Source organism: Arachis hypogaea, chromosome 13 (genome assembly GCF_003086295.3).
Source record: "Arachis hypogaea cultivar Tifrunner chromosome 13, arahy.Tifrunner.gnm2.J5K5, whole genome shotgun sequence".
In the NCBI taxonomy this organism is placed as follows: Eukaryota; Viridiplantae; Streptophyta; class Magnoliopsida; order Fabales; family Fabaceae; genus Arachis; species Arachis hypogaea.
In genome coordinates, this window is record NC_092048.1 from 98,616,035 (window position 1) to 98,625,958 (window position 9,924).

The 9,924-nt window shown below is 37.4% G+C and overlaps 1 non-coding gene across 1 annotated transcript; it reads left to right on the forward strand.

Moving 5' to 3' along the window:
* Positions 1–4,016: 4,016 nt before the first annotated feature.
* Positions 4,017–4,124, forward strand: LOC112739493 (small nucleolar RNA R71). Its single transcript, XR_003170429.1, has one exon. It is a non-coding gene; the product is annotated as a small nucleolar RNA R71 (small nucleolar RNA).
* The last annotated feature ends 5,800 nt before the right edge of the window (positions 4,125–9,924 follow it).

A 9,924-nucleotide genomic window follows, 5' to 3' on the forward strand; every position in this document is an offset into this window, starting at 1 on the left:
CATTCAGAAAACAAAAAGTATTGTCACCACATCAAAATAATTAAACTAGTTTCAAGGATGAATTCAAAACCATGTACTTCTTGTTCTTCTGTAATTAAAACAATTTTCATTTAAGAGAGGTGATGGATTCATAGGACATTCATAGCTTTAAGGCATAGACACTTAAATACTAATGATCATGTAATAAGGCACAAACATAAACATAAAGCATAGTAAATGAAAAACAGAAAAATAAGAACAAAGAGATTAAGGAATGGGTCCACCTTAGTGAGGGTGACGTCTTCCTCTTCTTGAAGAACCAATGGTGCTCTTGAGCTCCTCTATGTCTCTTCCTTGTCTTTGTTGCTCCTCCCTCATAGCTCTTTGGTCTTCTCTAATATCATGGAGGATGATGGAGTGCTCTTGGTGCTCCATCCTTAGTTGTCCCATGTTGGAGCTTAATTCTCCTAGGAAAGTGTTGATTTGCTCCCAATAGTTTTGTGGAGGGAAGTGCATCCCCTGAGGCATCTCAGGGATTTCATGGTGAGGAATTTTCTCATGCTCTTGTTAAGGTCCATGATCTCTTGTTTGCTCCATCCTCTTCTTAGTGATGGGCTTGTCCTCTTCAATGACGATGTCTTCCTCTATGTCAATTCCAGCCGAATTACAGAGGTGACAAATGAGGTGAGGAAAGGCTAACCTTGCCAAAGTAGAAGACTTATCAGCCACCTTATAGAGTTCTTGAGGTATAATCTCATGAACTTCCACTTCCTCCCCAATCATGATACTATGGATCATGATGGCCTGGTCTATAGTAACTTCAGACCGGTTGCTAGTAGAAATGATTGAGCGTTGAATAAACTCCAACCATCCTCTAGCTACAGGCTTAAGGTCCAGTCTTCTCAATTGAACCAGCTTGCCTCTTGAGTCAACTTTCCATTGAGCTCCTTCCACACATATGTCCATGAGGACATGGTCCAACCTTTGATCAAAGTTGACCCTTCTAGTGTAGGGGCGTGCGTTTTCTTCCATCATTGGCAAGTTGAACGCCAGCCTTACATTTTCCGGACTGAAATCTAAGTATTTTCCCCGAACCATGGTAAGCCAATGCTTTGGATTCGGGTTCACACTTTGATCATGGTTCCTAGTGATCCATGCGTTTGCATAGAACTCTTGAACCATTAAGATTCTGACTTGTTGAATGGGGTTGGGGAGAACTTCCCAACCTCTTCTTTGGATCTCAAGTCGGATCTCTGGATACTCATTCTTTTTTAGCTTGAAAGGAACCTCAAGGATCACTTTCTTCTTGGCCACAAATTCATAGAAGTGGTCTTGATGGACCTTTGAGATGAATCTCTCCATCTCCCATGACTCAGAGGTGGAAGCAACTGCCTTCCCTTTCCTCTTTCTTGAGGTTTCTCTGGCCTTAGGTGCCATTAATGGTTATGAGAAAACAAAAAGCAATGCTTTTACCACACCAAACTTAAAATGTTTGCTCGTCCCCGAGCAAAAGATGAAAGAAAGAAGGAGAAGAAGAAGAAAAAAGGAGGAGAGGGAGAGAGGTGTGTATTCGGCCAAGGGGAAGAAGAAAGGGTTGTGTTGTGTGAAAATGAAGAAGGAAAGAGGGGTTTATATAGGAGGGGGGAGGTTTAGGGTTCGACCATTAGGGTTGGGTTTGGAAGGGAAAAGAGTTTGAATTTTGGAGGTAGGTGGGGTTTTTAGGGAAGAGAGGATGGATGTGAGTGGTGAAGAGGTGATGGGGAAGAGTGATTGAGGTGATTGGTGAGGGATATTTGTGGAAGAGAGTTATGAAAAAGTGTGAAGAGGAGAGAATAAAATGTGGGGATCCTGTGGGGTCCACAGATCCTGAGGGGATCCTGTGGGATCCACAGATCCTGTGGGGTCAAGGACTTAACATCCCTGCTCCAATTAGGCGTGTAAAACGCCCTTAGAACGCATGTCTGGCATTAAACGCGAGCTTGCTGCTTGTTTTTGGCGTTAAACGCCCAAATGTAGCCTGTTTCTGGTGTTTAACGCCACTTCCATGCTCTGTTCTGGTGTTAAACGCCAGTCTGGTGCTTGTTTCTGGCTTTTAACGCCAGCTTGATGCTTCTTTCTGGCGTTAAACGCCAGTTTGATGCTTCTTACTGGCATTTAAATGCCAGTAAGTTCTTCCTCCAGGGTGAGCTGTTTTTAAAGTTGTTTTTCATTATGTTTTTGATTTTTTAGTAGTTTTTGTAACTCCACATGATCATCAACCTAAAAAAACATAAAATAACAATAGAAAATAAAATAGATATAATTAAATAACATTGGATTGCCTCCCTACAATGGCTTCTTTAATGTCAATAGCTTGACAGTGAGCTCTTATAGAGCCTCACAGACGTTCAGAGCATTGTTGGAACCTTCCAACACCAAACTTAGAGTTTGAATGTGGGGGTTCAACACCAAACTTAGAGTTTGACTGTGGGGGCTTTGGTTGACTCTACAGTGAGAGAAGCTTTTCATGCTTACTCTCCATGGTTACAGAAGGAGATCCTTGAGTTTTAAACACAAGGTTGTCCTCGTTCAGTTGAAGGACCAATTCTCCTCTGTCCACATCAATCACAGCTCTTGCTGTGGCTAGGAAGGGTCTTCCAAGGATGATGGATTCATCCTCATCCTTCCCAGTGTCTAGGATTATGAAATCAGCAGGGATGTAAAGGCTTTCAACCTTTACTAATACGTCCTCTACTTGTCCATAAGCCTGTTTTCTTGAGTTGTCTGCTATCTCTAAGGAGATTCTGGCAGCTTGCACCTCAAAGATCCCAAGTTTCTCCATTACAGAGAGTGGCATTAGGTTTATTCCTGACCCCAGGTCACACAGAGCCTTCTCAAAGGTCATGGTGCCTATGTTACAGGGAATTAAGAATTTACCAGGATCCTATTTCTTTTGAGGTAATTTCTGCCTATCCAATGCATTTAGTTCATTGGTGAGTAAGGGAGGTTCATCTTCCCAAGTCTCATTACCAAATAGCTTGGCATTCAGCTTCATGATTGCACCAAGGTATTTAGCAACTTGCTCTTCAGAAATGTCTTCATCCTCTTCAGAGGAAGAATACTCATCAAAGCTCATGAAGGGCAGAAGGAGGTTCAATGGAATCTCCATGGTCTCTAGATGAGCCTCAGATTCCTTTGGTTCCTCAAAGGGAAACTTCTTATTGGTCACTGAATGTCCCAGGAGGTCTTCCTCACTAGGATTCACGTCGTCCCCCTCCTCTTTGGGTTCGGCCACACCAAGTAAGGTTATGGCCTTGCACTCTCTTTTTGGATTCTCTTCTGTATTGCTTGGGAGAGTACTAGAAGGAGTTTTTAGTGACTCTTTTACTCAGCTGGCCCACTTGTGCCTCCAAATTTCTAATGGAGGACCTTGTTTCATTCATAAAACTTAGAGTGGCCTTAGATAGATCAGAGACTATATTTGCTAAGCTAGATAGATTCTGCTCAGAATTCTCTGTCTGTTGCTGAGTGGATGATGGAAAAGGCTTGCTATTGCTAAACCTGTTTCTTCCACCATTATTAAAGCCTTGTTGAGGCTTTTGTTGATCCTTCCATGAGAAATTTGGATGATTTCTCCATGAGGGATTATAGGTGTTTTCATAGGGTTCACCCATGTAATTTACCTCTACTATTGCAGGGTTCTCAGGATCATAAGCTTCTTCTTCAGAAGATGCCTCTTGAGTACTGTTGGATGCAGCTTGCAATCCATTCAAACTCTGAGAAATCATACTGACTTGCTGAGCAAATATTTTATTCTGAGCCAATATGGCATTCAGAGTATCAATTTCAAGAACTCCCTTCCTCTGAGGCGTCCCATTACTCACAAGATTCCTTTCAGAAGTGTACATAAACTGGTTATTTGCAACCATGTCAATGAGTTCTTGAGCTTCTGCAGGCATTTTCTTTAGGTGAATGGATCCACCTGCAGAATGGTCCATTGACATCTTTGATAATTCAGACAGACCATCATAGAATATATCCAGGATGGTCCATTCTGAAAGCATGTCAGAAGGACACTTTTTGGTCAGTTGCTTATATCTCTCCCAAGCTTCATAGAGGGATTCACCTTCTTTCTGTTTGAAGGTTTGAACATCCACTCAAAGCTTGCTAAGCTTTTGAGGAGGAAAGAACTTGGCTAAGAAAGCCGTGACCAGCTTATCCCAAGAGTTTAGGCTATCCTTAGGTTGAGAGTCCAAGCATATTCTAGCTCTGTCTCTTACAACAAACGAAAAAAGCATAAGCCTGTAGACCTCGGAGTCAACCCCATTGGTCTTAACAGTATCACAGATCTGCAAGAATTCAGTTAAGAACTGAAAAGGATCTTCTGATGGAAGTCCATGAAACTTGCAGTTCTGTTGCATCAGAGAAACTAATTGAGGCTTTAGCTCAAAATTGTTTGCTCCAATGGCAGGGATTGAGATGCTTCTTCCATGTAAATTGGAATTTGGTGCAGTAAAGTCACAAAGTTTCTTCCTTGCAGTATTATTATTTTTGGCCATGTCTCCTTCTTTTTCTAAAATTTCTGTCAGATTTTCTCCAGAGAGTTGTGCTTTAGCTTCCCTTAGCTTCCTCTTCAGAGTCCTTTCAGGTTCAGGATCAGCTTCAACAAGAATGTTCTTATCCTTGTTCCTGCTCATATGAAAAAGAAGAAAACACAAAAGAAAATATGAAATCCTCTATGTCACAGTATAGAGATTCCTTATGTAAGTATAAGAAGAGAAGAGTAACAAAAGAAAAAGATAAGAATCCAAACACAGGGGAGAGGAGTGGGTTCGAATTTTTGAGTGAAAGAGGGGTGTTAGTAGATAAATAAATAAATAGAAGGGGATGAGAGATAAGAGAATTCGAAAATTAAATAAAATAAAATAAAAATATTTTTGTTTTTAATTTAAAATCAAAGTTAGAATTCGAAAATAAGAAGGAAAAATGAAATTAATTTAAATTGAAATTTAAAACAATTAGTTAATTAAAATTGAATTTCAAAAAAGAGAGAAAGAATTTTCGAAAATTAGAGAGAGAGAATTAGTTAGGTAGTTTTGAAAAAGATAAGAATCAAACAAAAAGTTAAGTGGTTAATTGAAAAAGATTTGAAAATCAAATTTTGAAAAGATAAGAATTTAGAAAAGATTTTGAAATTAATTTTGAAAAAGAAGTGATTGAAATTTATTTTGAAAAATATTTGAAAAAGAAATTTAAAAAGATTTGATTTTGAAAATTAAAGTTGATTACTTGACTAACAAGAAACAAGAAGATATGATTTAAAAATTTAAAGATTGAACCTTTCTTACTAGGCAAGTAACAAATTTAAAATTTTTTGAATCAATCACATTAATTGTTAGTAAAGATTTTGAAATTATGAAACAAAATAAGAAAAAGATTTTTGAGAATCAAATTGAAATTTTCGAAAATATAAAAGAAAAAGTGAAAAAGATTTGATTTTTGAAAAAGATTTGAAAAAGATAGAATTTTTAAATTGAAAATTTGATTTGACTCATAAGAAACAACTAGATTTTAAAATTTTTTGAAAAAGTCAAGTCAAATATTCGAATTTTATGAGAAGAAAAGGGAAAGATATTTATGGAAGAGAAAAACATGAAAAAGACACAAGACATAAAAATTATGAATCAAAACACACAATGCATGCTAGAACACTTTGAATGTCAAGATGAACACCAAAAACACTTTGAATGTCGAGATGAACACCAAGAACATATTTTTGAAAATTTTTAAGAAAAGAAAAACATGCAAGACACCAAACTTAGAAATTTTTTAATTTTTAGACATTATGAATGCAAGAATGCATATGAAAAACAAGATGCAACACACAACAAGAAAATATGAAGATCAAACAAGAGGATTCATCAAGAACAACTTGAAGATCATGAAGAATGCAATGCATGAATTTTCGAAAAATGCAAGAAAGAGATAAGTATGCAATTGACACCAAACTTATGACTTGACACTAGATTCAAGTAAGAAATATCAAATTATTTTTTTTTATTTTTATGATTTAAAAAAATTTTTTTTTGGTATTTTTCGAAAATTAATTGGAAAAGAAAAATAAGGATTTCAAAATTTTTAATGAGAATTCCAGGAATCATGCAATGTTAGTCTAAAGCTCCGATCCAGGAATTAGACATGGCTTACTAGCCACCCAAGCTTTCAGTGAAAGCTCCGGTCCAAAACACTAGACATGGCCAATGGCCAGCCAAGCTTTAGCATACATAGTTCAAGCATGTGAAGAAGAAGCCTCAGTCCAAAAGAATTTAGACATGGCCTTACAGCCAGCCAGGATTCAACATTTCCCATGAAATTCCAGAATTCCTTCTTAAAAATTCTGAAGAACATAGAATAATTTATTTATTTTTTTTGAAAATAATTTTTTTTTTGAAAATAATAAGAATAAAAGCAAAAACTTAAAATTAAAATAAAATTACCTAATCTGAGCAACAAGATGAACCGTCAGTTGTCTAAACTCGAACAATCCCCGACAACGGCGCCAAAAACTTGGTGTACAAAATTGTGATCATCAACAATGGCGCCAAAGACTTGGTGCTCTCAAACGTGAATCACACTTTGTCACAACTTCGCACAACTAACCAGCAAGTGCACTGGGTCGTCCAAGTAATAAACCTTATGTGAGTAAGGATCGATCCCACGGAGATTGTCGGCCTGAAGCAAGCTATGGTCACCTTGTAAATCTCAGTCAGGCGGATTCAAATGGTTTTAGAGATTCAATAATTAAACGATAAATAAAACGTAAAATAAAGATAGAGATACTTATGTAATTCATTGGTGAGAATTTCAGATAAGCGTATAGAGATGCTTTTGTTCCTCCTAAACCTCTGCTTTCCTGCTGTCTTCATCCAATCCTTCATACTCCTTTCCATGGCAAGCTGTATGTTGGGCATTACCGTTGTCAATGGCTACATCCCGTCCTCTCAGTAAAAATGGTCCAATGCACTGTCACTGCATGGCTAATCATCTGTCGGTTCTCGATCATACTGGAATAGGATTCAGTGCTCCTTTTGCGTCTGTGACTTCGCCCAGCACTCGCGAGTTTGAAGCTCGTCACAGCCATCCCTTCCCAGATCCTACTCGGAATACCACAGACAAGGTTTAGACTTTTCGGATCTCAGAAATGGCCGTCCATGGATTCTAACTTATACCATGAAGATTCTAATATCTCGGACTCGGTCCCCTGTATTAGATACCTAAGAGATACTCATTCTATCTCATCTTCATGTAGAACGGAAGTGGTTGTCAGGCACACGTTCATAGGTGAGAATGGTGATGAGCGTCACATAATCATCACATTCATCATGTTCTTGGGTGCGAATGAATATCTTAGAATAGGAATAAGCTTGAATTGAATAGAAAAACAATAGTACTTTGCATTAATTCATGAGGAACAGCAGAGCTCCACACCTTAATCTATGGTGTGTAGAAATTCTACCGTTGAAAATACATAAGTGATAATGGTCTAGGCATGACCGAATGGCCAGTCCTCATAAAGGTCTAAGATAGCATAAAACTGATCAAATATGTCTAATACAATAGTAAAAGGTCCTATTTATATCAGACTAGTTACTAGGGTTTACAAAAATGAGTAATTGATGCAGAAATCCACTTCCAGGGCCCACTTGGTGTGTGCTTGGGCTGAGCATTGAGCTTTACAACTGTAGAGGCTTCTCTTGGAGTTGAACGCCAGTTTGTAACCTGTTTCTGGCGTTTAACTCAAGAATAGGGCAGAAAGCTGGCGTTGAACGCCAGTTTGCGTCATCTAAACTTGGGAAAAATATGGACTATTATATATTGCTGGAAAGCCCTGGATCTCTACTTTCCAACGCAATTGAGAGCACACCATTTGGAGGTCAGAATCCAACAGCATCTACAGTCCTTCTTCAACCTCTGAATCTGATTTTTGCTCAAGTCCATCAATTTCAGCCAGAAAATACCTGAAATCACAGAAAAATACACAAACTCATAGTAAAGTCCAGAAATGTGATTTTTAATTAAAAACTAATAAAATTATACTAGAAACTAATAAAATTATCCGCTCATCACCCGACAACGGCGCCATTTTGATGAACTGACTTTTGTGTGGTTTAGAGTTTCACAAATAAAAGCTCATTGCAATATAATTTCTAAACCAACACTAATCCTTTCATACAAAAATTTGTTTGTCACAAGTAACAAACCCCTAAAATTATAAAACGAAGTATTAAACCTCGGGTCGTTCTCCCTAGGAATTACAATAAAGTGTTCTTGTTATTGGTTATGAATTGTTTTGGGGTTTTTGAGATATTAGACATGAAATATAAATGGAAAAGGAAATAAACTAACAACTAACAAAGCTCTTGGCAAGATATGAGAACTAGAAGTCCTATCCTAGTTATCCTCCTCAATTGTGACCAAAATTGTCCATTGCTACCACTTAGTTAACCTTTAATCATGGAGGAAAGTCAAGTGGATGAATTAACTTGATTCCACAAGTCCTAGCCAACTCCCAAAGGAAAGACTAGCTTTAGTGGTGTCCAAATCAATTAGCAACTTCAATCTTCAATCAACAAAGGAATTAGATAACTCAAGCGTCAAGAATTACTCCACCTAGGGCAAGAGAAATAAAATCTACACTAAAATCCAACCAAGCATTTCATCAAACACTTGGAAGGCATAAAAGGAAAGCAAAGTAAATTGATAACAACAATGAAATCTCACAACTACTTATTACAAGGAATTAACAACAACAATTAAAGAGAACAAGATCTACATGAATTACCTCAAATTGCATTAAAGGAAAAATAGAAGAAGAAAGAGTGCATCAACAACAAAGTAAGCAATTACAGGAATGAAATACAAAATTAGAGAGAGAAAGAGTAGAAGAACAAGAAATTGTAAAGGAAAAGTAAATCAAAGCATGAATTAAACCTAGATCTAAGAAATTCTAATCTAGATTTAAAACCTAATCCTAATCCTAGAGAGAAGTGAGAGCTTCTCTCTCTAAAACTAACTTTCCCTCCAAAACTAATCTAAACTAAACTAATGATCAAAAGTATGTTAAATAGCATCAGAAATGAGTTGGATTGGGCCCACAAGGCTTCTAAAATTGCTGGCCACGAGTTGCATTAAGTGGATCAAGTGCACCCATCAACGCGTACGCGTACCGTGCACGTGCGCGCCCCTATCTGCAATAAAACTATGGCAAATCTTATATCATTTTGAAGCCTCGGATGTTAGCTTTCCAACGCAACTGGAACTGCATCATTTAAACCTCTGTAGCTCAGGTTATGGTCAATTGAGTGCGAAGAGGTCGGCTTGACAGCTTTTGCGATTCCTTCATTTCTTCATGAGTTCTCCATTTTTACATGCTTTTCATTCATTCCCTTGATCCAATATTTTCCTCCTAAATCTGAAATCACTTAACAAACATATCAAGGCATCTAATGGAATCAAGACAAATTAAATTTAGATATTTTAAGACCTAGAAAGCATGTTTTCACTCTTAAACACAAATTAGGAGACAATCATGAAAGCATGCTATTTCATTTTGATAAATGTGGGTAAAAGGTCATAAAATCCCCTAAATTCAATACAAGATAAACCCTACAAATGAGATTTATCAGCAGGGAACATAGAATCAAGCATTGAACCCTCACTGGTAATGTATATGCACTCTAATCTCTCAAGTGTCTAGGGTTAATCGCTCTACTCTTCTCTAGTTATGCTTTCTAGACTTTGTTCTTCATCTAACTAATCAACAAAAAATTAGTATACCAATGCAAACATCATGAGGTCTTTTCAAGGTTGTAATGGGGCTAAGGTAAGGGTAAGGATATATGTATGGCCAAGTGAGCTATAATATGAATCTTTGACTAACCTACGCTCTTACCTAACACACACACA